This window comes from Pongo abelii, chromosome 3 (genome assembly GCF_028885655.2).
Source record: "Pongo abelii isolate AG06213 chromosome 3, NHGRI_mPonAbe1-v2.0_pri, whole genome shotgun sequence".
Taxonomy (NCBI): domain Eukaryota; kingdom Metazoa; phylum Chordata; class Mammalia; order Primates; family Hominidae; genus Pongo; species Pongo abelii.
Window position 1 is genome coordinate 32,006,056 of NC_071988.2, and position 15,455 is coordinate 32,021,510.

General features: G+C 35.5%; 1 long non-coding RNA gene across 1 annotated transcript in view; it reads right to left on the reverse strand.

Moving 5' to 3' along the window:
• LOC134761265 (uncharacterized) overlaps positions 1-15,455 on the reverse strand; it is a 48,108-nt gene that overhangs the window by 26,793 nt on the left and 5,860 nt on the right. The gene's annotated exons all lie outside the window — the stretch shown is intronic.

Here is a 15,455-nt window from a genome sequence, read left to right on the forward strand (position 1 = left end):
CTAAGAATCTTTTAGTAAGGTGTGTATAGACCTAAGGAAACAAACAATGAATGTTGAAGCCCCCTGAGACTGGTAACAATGGAAAACCATTGCTACTGCTAGAGCTAAAGGGGGAGAAATTATGTCACTCTTATTCACTAGAGCTCAGCAGAGGACGGGCCAGCCACACTGCAGGAACTGGCTACGGAGCCTTAAAATCACTGCCAGAGGCACAGCGATAAAGCAGGGAGAAGAATAGGAAAGGCATAGCTTGACTTATATTTCCTTCTGCTTTGGAATATCTTGAAATGTTTCTCTTTGGCTAATGCCAACTAGAAGCTTGATAGAAAGGGAGCCCGGTTCATTTTTATGTGAAGATCAGCTTCTAACATATAGAACAGAACAAAAGAGAGTAGAGAATAAATAGGAGTAAATCTAGTTAATAGCAACCTGAACACTCCTTTTGGCCATTCAGAATTCATTTTTTTCCATTTATTAAGATAAAGGAACACTCATGTTCATGGCTAATACAAGACAAAGGCAAACTCCTATCAGCTGCCATATAATTAACATCAACTCACTTATATACTCAGAATTAAAATTGCAATATTAGCCACTACCAAATGTAGATAGAAGAAAATAAATGAAGAAACCAGTTAATGTAAGAAGATATGTAGAGCTGCTATAGTTCATGCTTTAGTACGCAGTCTCAAGCCCGGGTTTAATTATCTTAACTTCCTTTCACTACCAAGTCTCTGTTATCTTTGCCAGTTGGCATAAAATAGGATTTTTTTTTTACCTGAGGAGGTGATCTAAACTTTCCTCCTCAAACTCTATATGTGTCTTTCTTGCTAATATTGAGAAGTGTTTTTATGTTAATGTTTGCCCTTTATTATTTTACACAGAAGTTAGTTATATGAGCCACTTCAATAAATTTCCTCATTCCCAAATGTAATTTCTTTTTCTCACATTGCATAACAACACATCCTTGCCTGTGCATGTTTGAGGGTGATTCTCCATGCATGTCTCAAGTTTCTGCAAGTCCTGTGAGTAGAGTCACTACATGCCCATTTGTTGTATCTGCCTTTTCTTTCTTCCTTCTTTTCTTTGTTCCTTCCTTCCTTCTTTTCTTTCTTTCTTCTTTCTTTTTTTCTTTTTGATGGAGTCTCACTCTATGTCCCAGGCTGGAGTGCAATGGTGCAATCTTGGCTCACTGCAACCTCCGCCTCCCGCATTTGAGTGATTCTCATGTCTTAGCCTCCCAAGTAGCTGGGACTACAGGCACGTGCCACCACACTTGGCTAATTTTTTGTATTTTTAGTAGAGACGAGGTTTCACCACGTTGGCCAGGATAGTCTCGATCTCCTGACCTCATGATCCGCCAGCCTCTGCCTCCCAAAGTGCTGAGATTGCAGGCGTGAGCCATGGCACCCAGCCTGTGGCTGTCTTTTCAAGAGTGTTGATATAGTAAACAACCTTGAGAAATATGGATAGGATTTCCCTCCAAACTAAATGGAATGTTTGGTTACTGTCTTGTATAGTAGAGATAATGTCTCCCTCCAGGGAAATGGTCAGGCAAATTTACTTGCAGCGTGTTACAAAAAAAAAGTGGGTTTCTTAAGCACTGGTTTCCTCGGCTATTATAGAAAACCGCAGCATATAGAATTTCCACCTGGGTACTACTGTTTTGCAACCAAGTGTCCCAAATCATGTTACTACTGCTTATATTTCTCTTGAGTTTCAGTTTCGTGTATCCAGTTGTTTGTTGTACATATTTCCTTGTTTGTCCATTGATACTATACTCATCTTTTCCTGAAAATGTAGTTTCTATCGTCCTACCTGAAATGCTCCTTATTATAATTTTTCTGTTGCTAAATAATATAATCACATGATCAAGTCAATCACATGATCAAGTCAATCACATGACCTTAGTGTCATTCCAGATACTTTTCTTCACCTATCATTTTCAATAGTTCTCTTCCTTCCCTACTTATATATACAATACTAATTCTAGTTCCAAAACATTTATTGGGTCTATCCCTTTGCAATAATCAATATTAAAATTGGCCTTCTTTATGCCTCTAAAATCCCTGGGTCCTTGCTGTCACCCTTTTCCCTTTTTCCAGTACTGACACCTCCAACTCTATTATTTTCCCTCTGTCAGACTGATTACTCCTCTGCTTTATCCTTTGCAGTAGTGAGGTTCACTGCATGCTCATCATGGAAGTCTATGCTGTGCTATTATTTATTTTGATTCCTTGCTCCAAAAAAAGTTCAACTATCTTATGTTCTTCAAGACGCTCTTTTGGTATCACCTCACAGTTAAGTTTCCACAGACTTCTCAGATTGGGTAATTTTCCACTACTGTGAACAAGTAAAACATACTTTTCTTTGCTTTTTATTGAAATTAAATATTTGGTAGGTTCAACAGTCTCCAATAGATTATAAGAACTTATGATTAACAAACATGTTTTTTGATATACTCTTAACTCTCAAAACTTCACCTCAAAGTAAAAAGCAATATTTGCTTTGATAATCATTACATCTAAAGTTAAAAATAAATTCTTGGTAAAACAAGCTAGGCAATAATTTATGTGATTTGAAGATACTCAAAACCTTGGACTTTCCAGGATGATATGTAGATTATATAAGACATTTTTCCAACTCCAAACAAAGGCAGCATATTTTATAAACAAACAACCAAACAAATAGACAAACAAAGTAACTCAAAAATAGTAACAATTTAGTGGTTTTTGCATATATAAAAGTTTTCAGTGTGAAACAGGTTCTGAAATGTAGTTTTTACACATTATAACATATTGAATTTATATAGGAATGATTTATCATTCAACTATTTAATATCTACATAAATACATTAAAAATACAGACAATATTTACATTTTTGTATCTCATAAATTATTTTCTAAAAATATTGAAACCTGTTGTATAATATTGCTTGACTAATTGTTGATAACAGAAATTGCCTTATTAGCATAAATCTTCAAATTAAAATTGTCTTTATTATTAAAGAATTCTACCAATGTGTACAAAGACACATTTTGAAGATGGGAAATTTATGTGTAATTATTTGTAAGAAAGATCTCCAATAAGATTATTTCAGTCACAGCAGAATAAAAATAAATAAACTTGATTATAATGCAAAATTGGGTAGAGGATTTATTGTACTTTATAGAACTCTTTCCTAATGTTTTCTCTGGAGATATGATGTATAACCATATACAATTCTCTGATTTTTAGGATTAGAGAATTATACGGTTTGGCTGTGTCCCCACCCAAGCCTCATCTTGAATTCTAGTTCCCATAATTCCCACATGTCATGGGAGGGACCCAGTGGGAGATAATTGAATCATGGGATCAGTTTCCCCCATACTGTTCTTGTGGTAGTGAATAAGTCCCATGAGATCTGATTGTTTTACAAGGGAAAACCCCTTTTCCTTGATTCTCATTCCCTCTCTTGCCTGCTGCCATGTAAAACGTTCCTTTTCACCTTCTGTTGTTATTGTGAGCCCTTCCCAGCCATGTGGAACTGTGAGTCCATTAAACCTCTTTTTCTTTGTAAATCACCCAGTCTTGGGTATGTCTTTATCAGCAGTGTGAAAACAGAGTAACACAGGGAATACATTTAAGTATTTACCACTTGCTCTATCTAAATAATACATATGCTGCTTTAAACAAACCTGAGATATGTAAATTCAACTTTTCTCACAAAAGATAAACCAGAAAAGCATTTTATATTGGGAGTCCTAAGTCCTGGAGCTACAGAATGGTACCAGTCTGGGCTCCAGGAAACTGGGAACTGGGCTCTACAGCAGGAGGTGAGCAGGAAGTGAGCAATCACCACCTGAACTCTGTCTCCTGTCAGATCAGTGGTGGCATTAGTTTCCCTAGGTTGCACACTCCTTATGAGAATTTAGCTAATGCCTGATGATCTGAGGTAAAACAGTTTCACCTAAATATGAGAATTTAGCTAATGCCTGATGATCTGAGGTGAAACAGTTTCATCTAAAACCATACCCCTACCCCTGTCCACGGAAAAACGGTCTTTCATGAAACCAGTTCCTGGTGCCAAAAAAGGTTAGAAACCTCTGTTGTAAAAAACATCTAAACTTATAAAAACAGAAAGAGAATTGTTTTCTCATTTAATATAATTTGAATGGCATAATGTGGATGTCAAAATTTTGTTGAAATTTGGCAATTCATGGCTTACGCTAAAATGATTCATTGTGTTAGATAATGGGTTACATGCATTGCTTAATTCCTTTCTTTTCTTTTTCTTTTTAATTTGTGGCCCACCAAGTAATAGCCCAAGTTGAAAGCAAGGGTCTCACATGGTCTCCTATATTCCACCACTCTCCTTTAAGTTTTTCAAGCTATGGTGTATGAATAATTCATTTTTATGTTCATATTAATTCACAGCTGAAATCTATATATGTATATAAGAGTTTGAATTTTTTGTCCCCATTCTGACTCATAAGTGTCATCCACATTTGTATCTGGTTCTAGGTCCTCTCCTGCACCACATTTCAAATATTCTTTGAATATACATTTCAGAACCTTGTATAATTGACAATGTTCAGATCTCTGACTTGGCAGGTGTTCTCAGTCTAGCCAAATCTTCAAAACTAGTATGCTCCTATCACCTACAGGAATGATTTTCCGAGCTGTCAGCCTCTTAAAAAAAATCTTAAACTTCTATATCATCACAATTGGTCTTATTTGACTGACTTATCTATTTAATTGTAACTTTATTTGATGTAATTTTATAAATCTCTCCTTCTTCTAGCCCTTGGTGATATAAATGCATATGCCACTGTATGCACTGTAACTACTTACGAGCTTTAGAAACAGAAAGAGTTTGTATAAAATTATCGACCAGATTTTTTTCTTATAAGGATTCGGCATATGCTGTCATAATAGAAACAGAATGAGAACAACAGCAAAACACACTATATAAGTTGGAAAACAAAACAATTAAATCTCACTAGAGACTGACACCCAGCTAACAAGTCCCTTCAAATCTGTAAATACCCTTGTCTTTAGCCTTCCTCATTAAGAATCAGTAAAACTGGGTTTAGTCACTATGACTTCTAATAACATTATTTTGAGCAAGGCACCCAAAAGAGTCAGAGGAACAATAAGGTAATTCTCGTAACAAGGTTGACTATCGAACCTGAAAGTGAAGTTGAAACTCTCTGAGTTAACACCAGACAGAATCTTTCCACAGTATTTGTACTCTCTGTTGTCACCTAGATTTGTCCCCATGACCCAACTTTTATTTTTATACCAGGATGATTGCCATTATCCTGTCAGCCCCTGAAGATCCTAACATTTTTGTTCAGTCATCTGAGATTTGATCCAGGCAAACTGTGGCGATATAAAAAATGTATGTATTTGAATATAACCAGTTCTATTTATACTGCTTTAAATATCATCAAGGTGAATTTATTTTTGTGTCAATTTAAATATGCTCTTGGGAAGGTTTACAATAATCAGTCTCTCTCTCTCTCTCTAGAAGATTTACAATAGTCAGTCTCTCTCTTTCTCTCTCTTTCCCCTTCTCTCTTGCTCTCTCTCTCTCTCTCTCCACCTATTTCTCTCTCCCCCTCCAGTACATAGATGTACATATGTACACTCCATACATTTACACACACTCAGTCACACTTGGAAATTCAAAGGCTTTGAAAATAGTGGCTCTCCTACTATATAATATCAATTCTTCAGCTACTGATATAAAGCTATGCCAATATTCATTAAAGAAAACGAAGAATTACACCCTTTGGTGATTTATTTGAAATAATTTTGTTGGATGGCCAAGGTTCATGTAAATAGCAGCTTACTCAACAGCTTCTCTTGCCTTTTCAATAATCATCTAAAGCTTAAAATGTTTATGTTTGTTTACTCGAGCTTCCATAATAAAACACTGGTTGGCTTAAACAACAGAAATGTACGTCTCACAGTTTTAGAGGCTGGAAGTCCTGGAACAAGGTCCCGTAGGGTTTTGTTCCTGGTGAGAGTTCTTTTCTTGGCTTCTCGCTGTGCCCTCACATGGCCATTCCTCAGTATGTGCACATGGAGGGAGAACAAATTTCTCCTTTTACTCCTCATATAAGACCACTAGTCCTATAAGATTCCGACTCTCCAAACTTATGACCTCATTTTACCTTAATACTTCCTAAAAGCCCTATCTTCAAATACAGTCACAATGGAGGTTAAAGTTTCAACATAAGAATTTGGGTGTACACAATTCAGTCCATACCAATATCCAAAAAGGAACTCTGGTCTTCCCTCAAAAATCTATGTACTCACAATTTTCCATGCCTCAGTTGAAGACAATTTTAGGCTTCCATGTTCTAAGGTTAGAAGCTTCAGTCCATGGTGAATCTCACTTTCTCTCATGCCTTGCTTGCCCTCTGACCTGCTCTCATGTACCATTCCCCAATCATTCTGTTGCAACTCCATTGACCACCTTTCTTTTCCTTGGATGTGCAAGACAGACTGTTCCCTTAGGTCATTGCTCATACCTAATACCTCTGCTAGAATACATTGGCCAACCACCTTAAATTATATACTCAAAGGAGCTTATTCTAATCACAATGTTTAAAATTGCAGCTTATATGCTTCGTATTCCTAATGTTCTTTATCTCACTTAGAATTTTCTTGAGCCAGTGGCATTTAGTTATTGCCTTCCAATATACTATGTTACCAATTGTCATATTTATATTTTTATTATCCTCCCATCTAAAATATAAGTTCCACATTCAGTGATGTATCCCAAGTGCCTAGAACAGTGATGAGCACATAGAAAATAATCATAAATAATTTGTTAACTACATGCAATATTTTTGGGTTCTCAATTTAGATGTCCTGCTACGAAAACGTACGATTCATGTCTGACTTAAAAGCTATATTAGTTTTCTATTGATTCATAACAAAAAAACATAAATATATTGATTTAGAATAACACTCACGTTAGAGCACAGCTTAGCTGGTCCTCTGATGAGGGACTCAAGGCTGGACTGTGCTCTGATCTGGAGGCTTCACTGGGGAAGAATGTTTCTATGCTCATTCAGAATACTGAGAGAATTAATTTCCTTGCTGCTGTATGACTGAGCACTCCCACTTCTTAATGAGTGTTTGGTGAAATTTGCTCTCCTATTCTAGAGGCCACCCATAGCCACCCCACCACGTGGCTTTCTCCTAGCATGGCAATTTGCCTCTTCTGGTTCTAGGTCCCCTCCTGTACCATATTGCAAATATTCTTTGAATATACATTTCAGAACCCTGCATATTTGACAATGTTCAGATCTCCAACTTGGCAGGTGGTCTCAGTCTAGCCAAGTCTTCAAAAACTAGTATGCTGCTATCACCTACAGGAATGATTTCCCATTCAAGATCAGCGAAGAGAATCTCTCTGATAGTAGAGAGAGACCAGTTCAAAAAGTACCCTTGCTTCATGAACTGAGGTCCAACACAAAAAATAATCTTTTTGATTAATTAAAAATTATCTGATTGAAACCTTATTTTTCTATGTACAAGCTCTTCACCTTGCCATATAAGGTAATCTATTCAAGGGGGTAACTTCCCATCATCCCATCAGCTTTGCTGTGTAACATACTTTAATTATAACAGTGACATTCCTTTTTGTTTGCCATGTTCTGTCTTTTTTTTTTTTTTCTTTTTTTTGAGAGGGAGTTTTGCTCTGTTGCCCAGGCTGGAGTGCAGTGGCATGATCTCAGCTCACTGCAACTGCCACCTTGGGGGTTCAAGCAATCTTCCTGCCTCTGCCTCCTGAGTAGCTGGGATTATGGATGCGCACCACCATGCCCGGATACGTTTTGCATTTTTAGTAGAGACAAGTTTTCACCACGTTAATCAGGCTAATCTCACATGATCTGCCCGCCTTGGCCTCCAAAGTGCTGGGATTACAGGTGTGAGCCACCCCATCCTGCCTGCCATGTTCTTTTTACCAGAAGCTAGTTTGATCACTCAAGCAAGAGGAGGTTAAACAAAGGCATGAACACAAAAAGGCAGAAAATCATTGGGGGGTCACCCTAGTTTCTGCCTGCAGTGCAAACAAATAGGTGCTTATAAACAGGCTGCAATTTAAGCAATTTTTTCTATGTTAAAGCTCTTAATATTTCTAGACACAATGTAATAGTTCAGGTTATGTACTTGAAAATACTAGTTCACCCCTCACACACAGATACATAGACACACATGCCACATGCACACAAAGTGAAACAAGTAAAATTTAACATGTGTACCTATTAAGTATGAAAACAAGCCCTCTGACCTCGTTTTTTCTGACTACTAATATATTTAGGTATCTTGATACTAAATGCTTATTAGTGATAATCACTTACTCTTTTTTGCCCTTTTTTTAATTGAATCTTCCATTTGTATGTGTACTTTGCTTTTTTTATCTACTCTTTATATTAGATTTATGTTGGTTACATTGTTTTACAAACAGTTCCTTGAATTTTGAAGATTTTATTTTCATTTCATTAAGAACTTTTTTGCTTTCCATTTAGTTAAATTTATTAATTTTTTGATTGGTTATTGTATTTCTTGTCTTTTAAAAAATATTCATATCCTTTGTTTGAAATAATATATTTTTTAATGTTTTAAAATTTTGTTTTGACACTCTTCATTTTTGGGGGTACTTCTAGGACCACTTCTGGGCTCTTAGTTTATTCTATTGTTCTTTTTTGCTATACAAGCACCATGTCATTTTACTACTAAATTTTTGTAATGAGTTTTTATATCTACTAGGACAATGTTTTATTGTTTTTTTCTCCTTCAGAATGTCTTGGCTACACCTGGCAATTTAAATTTTTCATACATATTTTAATATAATTTTTCAAGAGTCACAAAAAGAGCAGCAACATAAACCCTGATGGTATTTTGATTGGAGCTGTATTAGCTCTATAGATAACTTTTAGTAAAAGTTTTTATCTTTGTAACATTAAGTCTTCTTATCTGTGGGCATGAGATAAATTTCTCCATTAGTTTAGATTTTTAAAAATTATCTTTCAGTAAAGTTTTAGAATATGCTATGCACAGAACTTGCACATCTTTTGCTAAATTTATTCCTATGCACACTGTATATATTTTGCAGTTTTAGATAATACATTTTTCATTCTGTTTTTGAGTCATTTATTTTTGGCCTATAAATTGAATTTAATTGTCACAGTTTGATCTTATATCCGGCCCTCTCAAGCTTTCTTACGTTCAGTGAAACTAACTTTTATAGAAATTCTTCTAAAGGGTAGGATATTTTTTCATAATATCAATCATTCATAGATTTCAAATTGACTAGATATTTCATTTCATCAAGTCTAATTTGAGACAGCATTAAAAATAAGTAACAAAAAGTAAGATCACAAAAATATCAAGTGTTAAAGAATGTAGATTATCTGAATGTTTTATACTTTGATGAAAATATTTTAAATTGATACAGTTTCTTTGGGAACATTTCACTGTTAAAAATTTATACTCATGGCTAGGTGAGGTGGTTCATGCCTGTAATCCCAGCACTTTGCGAGGCTGAGGCAGGCAGATGACAAGGTCAGGGGTTTGGGATGAGCCTGGCCAACATAGTGAAACCCCATCTCTACTAAAAATATAAAAATTAGCTGGGCATGGTGGCACACGCCTGTAGTCCCAGCTACTCGCGAGGCTGAGGCAGCAGAATCACTTGAACCCAGGAGGCAGAGGTTATGAGATCGCGCCACTGAACTCCAGCCTGGGCAACAGAGCGAGACTCCACATCAAAAAAAAAAAAATATTCTCACATATCCAGGAATTTTACACATGGATGTGTTCCCAGCAAAAGTTAACATATATGTAAGATTGAAAGCATGTATAAGAAGTCCCATAAAAGCACTGTTTATAAGAGCAAAATCCCCTCAATTCCCATAAGCAGTATATGGAAAAATAACTTGTGTACAATAGTAAAATTAATGAAACAATGTAAATGCAGCAACATGAATATACCTTAGCAACATAATATTTTTTGAGTGTAGATACATACAATCATACACAATATACATTTCACAAAAAAAGACATAAATGATAATATTTTTAAAAATTCTACAAACAATTATAATTTACAAACAAGAACACTTAAAATGGAGCGAGAGAGAAATATTGACACAAAATTTACAATGACTGTTACCTGTAGGTGTGGGTTTATGAGGTAGGTAAGGGAGAATTAGAGCTATAGAGTCAACTACTAATGTGGGTCTTGCTTATAATTTGGGTAGCTAATTAATGAATATTTATTGTATTATTAAGTAAAACTAAAATATTATAAAAATACAACAAAGTAGATATGTACATGATATTATGCATATAGAATTATATACTACAAATGAAGAGACCAAATCCCTAAAAAAGAGAAATTAACATAATGTAATGTTTTTGTTTTTATATTTTTCTTATTTATATAAAATATACTTAACAAATATTGTTCCTGCATGCTGTTTTCTGTTGTTGAATTTCTTTGAATAATAACATTCAGAGGTACATATATGTGTACATATATTTACACATTTATATTATTTAGAGAGAATATAGTATAGGAAGAGGACTAAAGCATGATTCCTAATTATATTTATTTTAGAATTGACCAGTCTTTCTTTGAATCCCAACTTCACCACTTTCAAATTATGAAATTGAAGCCTTGCCTATTTTTGTGCAAAGTATAAATACTGTTTACCCAACTGGCATATTTTAGGATTAAAGATCCAATACCTTATAAGTGTACAATAAATATCTAAAATATTTAATGCTATAACTAATAATAGCTGTAAAAATGACCCCTCTGTATAACAACTTCAGTGTCTTAGTTTGGATGACCTTGAAAGCAGATTCTGACATAAGGATTTAAGTGCAGATAGTTTATGTGGTAGGTTGAGGAAGCAGCCAACAGGGAGAAAAGTGACACAATAGAAGGCAAGACGGCCAATAAAAGGCACACCAGAGTGAGAATGTTCTCCCCAAATTCATGTGCTGAAATCCTAACCCTCAGTGAGTATTAGGAGGCGCTGACATTTGGGAGGTGATCAGATCATAAGAGCAGAGCCCTTGTGATCGAGAATACTGCTGTTGACAAGGGTACCAGACAGTTCTCCTCCCCTCCTTCCACCATGTGAGGATACCAGAAGACAGCAGTCTGCAACCAGAAGAGGACCCTCGCCAGAACCTGACTGTGCTGCCACCCTGATCTCTTACTTCCAGCCTCCACAACTGTGAGAGATAAATTTCTGTTGTTTATAAGCAGTCTGATCTATTGCTCTTTGTTATGGACTAAGGCGGCATGCTGTGAAGCTAACTACCAGAGAGTTTACTGAAACTTCATCTTGTGAGAAAAGAGTAAGAAATGGTACAAATACAAACACCAGAATTATCCCACCAGAGAAGTGGAAAAAAGAAGCTGTAAGGCTGGGCGCAGTGGCTCACACCTGTAATGCCAAACTTTGGGAGGCCAAGGTGGGCGGATCACCTGAGGTCAGGAGTTCAAGACCAGCCTGGTGAACATTGTGAAACCCCATCTCTAATAAAAATACAAAAATTATCCAGGTGTGGTGGAGTGTGCCTGTAGTCCCAGCTACTTGGGAGGCTGAGGCAGGAGAATCACGTGATTCCGGGAGATGGAGGTTGCAGTGAGTTGAGATCCAGCCTGGGCTAGAGCAAGCCTCCATCTCAAAAAATAATAATAATAATTATAATAAATAAAAAAAAGAAAGAAAGAAAAAAGAAGAAAAAAAAAAGAAGCTGTGATATTTTAAATACCAAAACAGTCAGTAGCAGCCTTCTCCCTCTGGGGATTGGAGAGTTTCTTTACCCCAGCCCTTCCTTAAGCAGAGGTTCTTTTTGTGTTCCCAGAAAAAGCCTTCAGGCAAAAGTTGCATGCTTGCAGTTGGAAGTCAGCTGAAAAGCATTGAAATGAAAAGGTTTGGGCAACACAAGGAAGGCACTCACTAAGTGAGTTACTCTTGGCACTCTTTCTTGAGAAGAGAACCTTAAAATTGCTTCAAAAATAGGATTTTTACATTTGAAATTATTCAAAGCAAACAGCCATACATGGCTCCCAAGGGGAAGGATTCAAACCAATGATAAATTCTGAGAGGTTCAAGTTCTACAATGACTTCTATCATAATCTTTTGTTTACATAAGATGATTCACAAAAACCAGACTTGGTGACAAGATACGTCGGTATCAGACTTAGCGGTATTGATTAAATAGTCCTACCTTTGGATTTAGGTCATTTACATGGTAATTTTAGAAATTATTTTTGGTTGAAATTTTCACCCAAAATACAAAAATTTTCTTCTAAGAATGGTCTAGATTTCTTCCACTGCATAAAAATGTGAGAAATAATTTATGCCTTAAAAATTCTCAGCGTTCTTGTCTAATACATCTTACGATACCATCATTTTTACAAAACCACCTTATTTGAGCGATTTATGCTTTTGTGAATGTTTTGTCCATGTCTAGAATGATCTTTCTGATGCTCAATCTAATGTATCTTCTTCAATATTCTTTCCTGCAATATGACTTGATACTAGGTCTTAGGTACTGGATTTACTAATTTATAAAAAGACTCATAAATACAACAAAACATAAATAAAAACAAAAATTAAAGCAAAATTATGTATCAGTTGTTAGCATGGACATGCTATTGATCAACAAAGTTTTCTTTGTTGTTCAGCCAAATGTTGAATGGAAATATTCTAGATCATATATTTTTGAAAAAATTACTTGAGTTATTGTACTTTTGTTTCACGATTTGTTGATTTTGTTTTGCTTTTGTATATTCATGTGTGTGTGTTTTAATAAACACTCTCTCATCCATTCTATTTTGACTTTGTCTCTAACTACATAGACTGATTGAAAAGAAAGTGAAGATTAATGTACAAGATAAATTAGTGTTGTCTCTTTTATATAACTTGCTATAGAAATAATGATAAGCATTATCAATATATTTTAGTAATTTCTGTAAAAATAAGTGAGTATGTGAAGATGTGACTTATCATTTACCACTCTCATTAATAACTGACCAATGAGTTGAGCTTTGTTTCATATGCCATGACTTATGTCTAACCTGTGGCAGGCTAACAATACAGAAGAACAGGCTCATTTTAGTGCTATTCTCTTTTGTTCCAGGAGGAATCTCACTGCAACAGTAAAAATAGATCTATAAATTAGAATATTATTAATGGAGTTGAATCTCCTGTCGTAACCTATGTTTTAAGGATTTAGGCAGCTTAACAGATAAGGAATATATCAAATTGCTACATGGCTATAAATTAAGAAAACATATCGATAATAGTACTTAGTTAATTTTTGTAATTAAAGTTTAAGTCAACAGAGCTTGTTTGAAATAAAGAATTGACTTATTTCAGTTTCATTCAAACAATATAAACTGAAGGTTTTCATGTGCCAGTCACCCTGCTCAACGCTATGAATGAAACACTACTGTTTGAATCTTTCCCTTTTCTCCAGGAAGCTACAACTCATTTGGCAACAATGAAACGTCAATATATAAAACAATCTGAGTTGACCATGGAGCTGCTTTTAATCAGCCTAACATAGTTGCTGGAAGCATCTGCTGAATTAGTTTTGTTCAGCTACAAGTTCAATTCCAAACTTAACATCATTGCCCTTGCAGATGTGGCTCTGTGTCAGGGTAGGCAAGAGGCTAACAAAATTTGTCCAATTTACTCTAAGCAATTTGATTTAACTGGCAGTTGTTACCTTTGTGTCCCATCTCCAAACAGGCAGATTTAGAGCCTTGCAATATCCAGGCAGGCTGCACGCCAAGGTGTCAACACCTCATTGTAACTGCCTGCCCTGGCTCTTCCTACTGTAATCTCTATCAACAGCAAACAGATTAACATTTCACAGTCAAAACACAGGGCAGTGGCTAAAACTCCAAGTAGTGTGTGTGTGTGTGTGTGTATGTGTGTTTGTGTGTGTGTGTGTAATAGAAGCTTTTCACTTGTTTGGATAATAAAGTAAAATGTCTTTCTTGTGTCCCAAACTTGGCAAGAGGCAACTGATTTCTCACTGTATTTACAAGGATGTATACAATTTATAAATCAAAATGATTTGTAATATTAAGTAGGTGGTACGTGTGCATAAATACAAAATCCAAACCTCAGATCACCAATTGTGTTGGCTCTGAAGTGGATTATGTTGATTCAGAAGGCATTTGGCTACCTACTGCAAGCATAAAAATGTACTTGAGAATGTTCAAATGCAATGTTGCATGGTTGGTTATTCTTTTGCCTAGGTGTGCAGTGCTTATTTATGATTGTATGTGTTTGCAATAAGGTTGGAGATATTTTGTTGAATTGTAGAAGCAGGTATCTTTTTTGAAGAGTGTATCTGTTCCACATGCATAACTCACTGATAAAATGATGATAAGCCAATACAAGCTCTGTGAAGCCATTCTTCTTTTCTAAAATTAGAATTGGCTTTCTCACTTCACCTGACTATCATAAGAATTTAGGTCATAAAGATCTATGAACCAGGAACATGGTTATTCAATACAAAATCATTGAGTAAATCACCTAGTAAAGATTTTTGTAACTATATTCTGAACAGCTTTTATATTATGAATGGTAACTGATTATTCTTTTCTAATTCCCTATCTCTTTCCTGACTTTCCTGAATTTTTCTAGCCCCATCCATATTCATATAATTTTTAATTTCCCAATAAATTTTACTACTGAATAAGTATGTAAATACACATGATTTACTATTAACAACTATAAAATAATTATATACTAATATAAAAATCGTTTCAGAAATCGTTGTTTGCTAAGAATCATGGTCTGAATTTTGGTAATCGTTTTCCTTGTTATCTTTAACACATGTATATTGTCACAATCTTTCAAGAATCTTCACAATGAGTGACAGTGTGTTAGTCTCCTAGGGTTGCAAAAATATATCACAAATGTAGTGGCCTAAAGCAACAGAAATTTATTGTCTAATAGTTCTGGAAAAGTCCAGAAGTCTGAAATCAAGGGGTTGGCAGGGCCAGCCTTCCTCCAAGAGCTCCAGGAGGGAATCCTTCCTGGCCTCTTCTAGCTGTTCCTGGTTCTTTGCACTCCTTGGCTTTCAATCTCATAAATCTAATCTCTGCTTTCATCCTCACCTGGCTTACTCCCCTGTGACTTTGAGTCTCAGATCTCCGTGTGTCTTTCTCCTGTAAGGATATCTTTCATCGAATTTAGGGTAGACCTGCCTTATATCCAAGGTGATCTCACCTTGAGTAACATAATTACACCAATAAGAAGTCTGTTTTTATGAATGAAGCATCATTCACAGGTTCCTGGTGGACATAACTTTTTAGGAACCACAATTCAACCCACTATCGGTAGTAAAGAATTTATGAGGATAAATCTATTTTATTGTAGAAAGAAATTTAGTAGCAAAATGAGTTA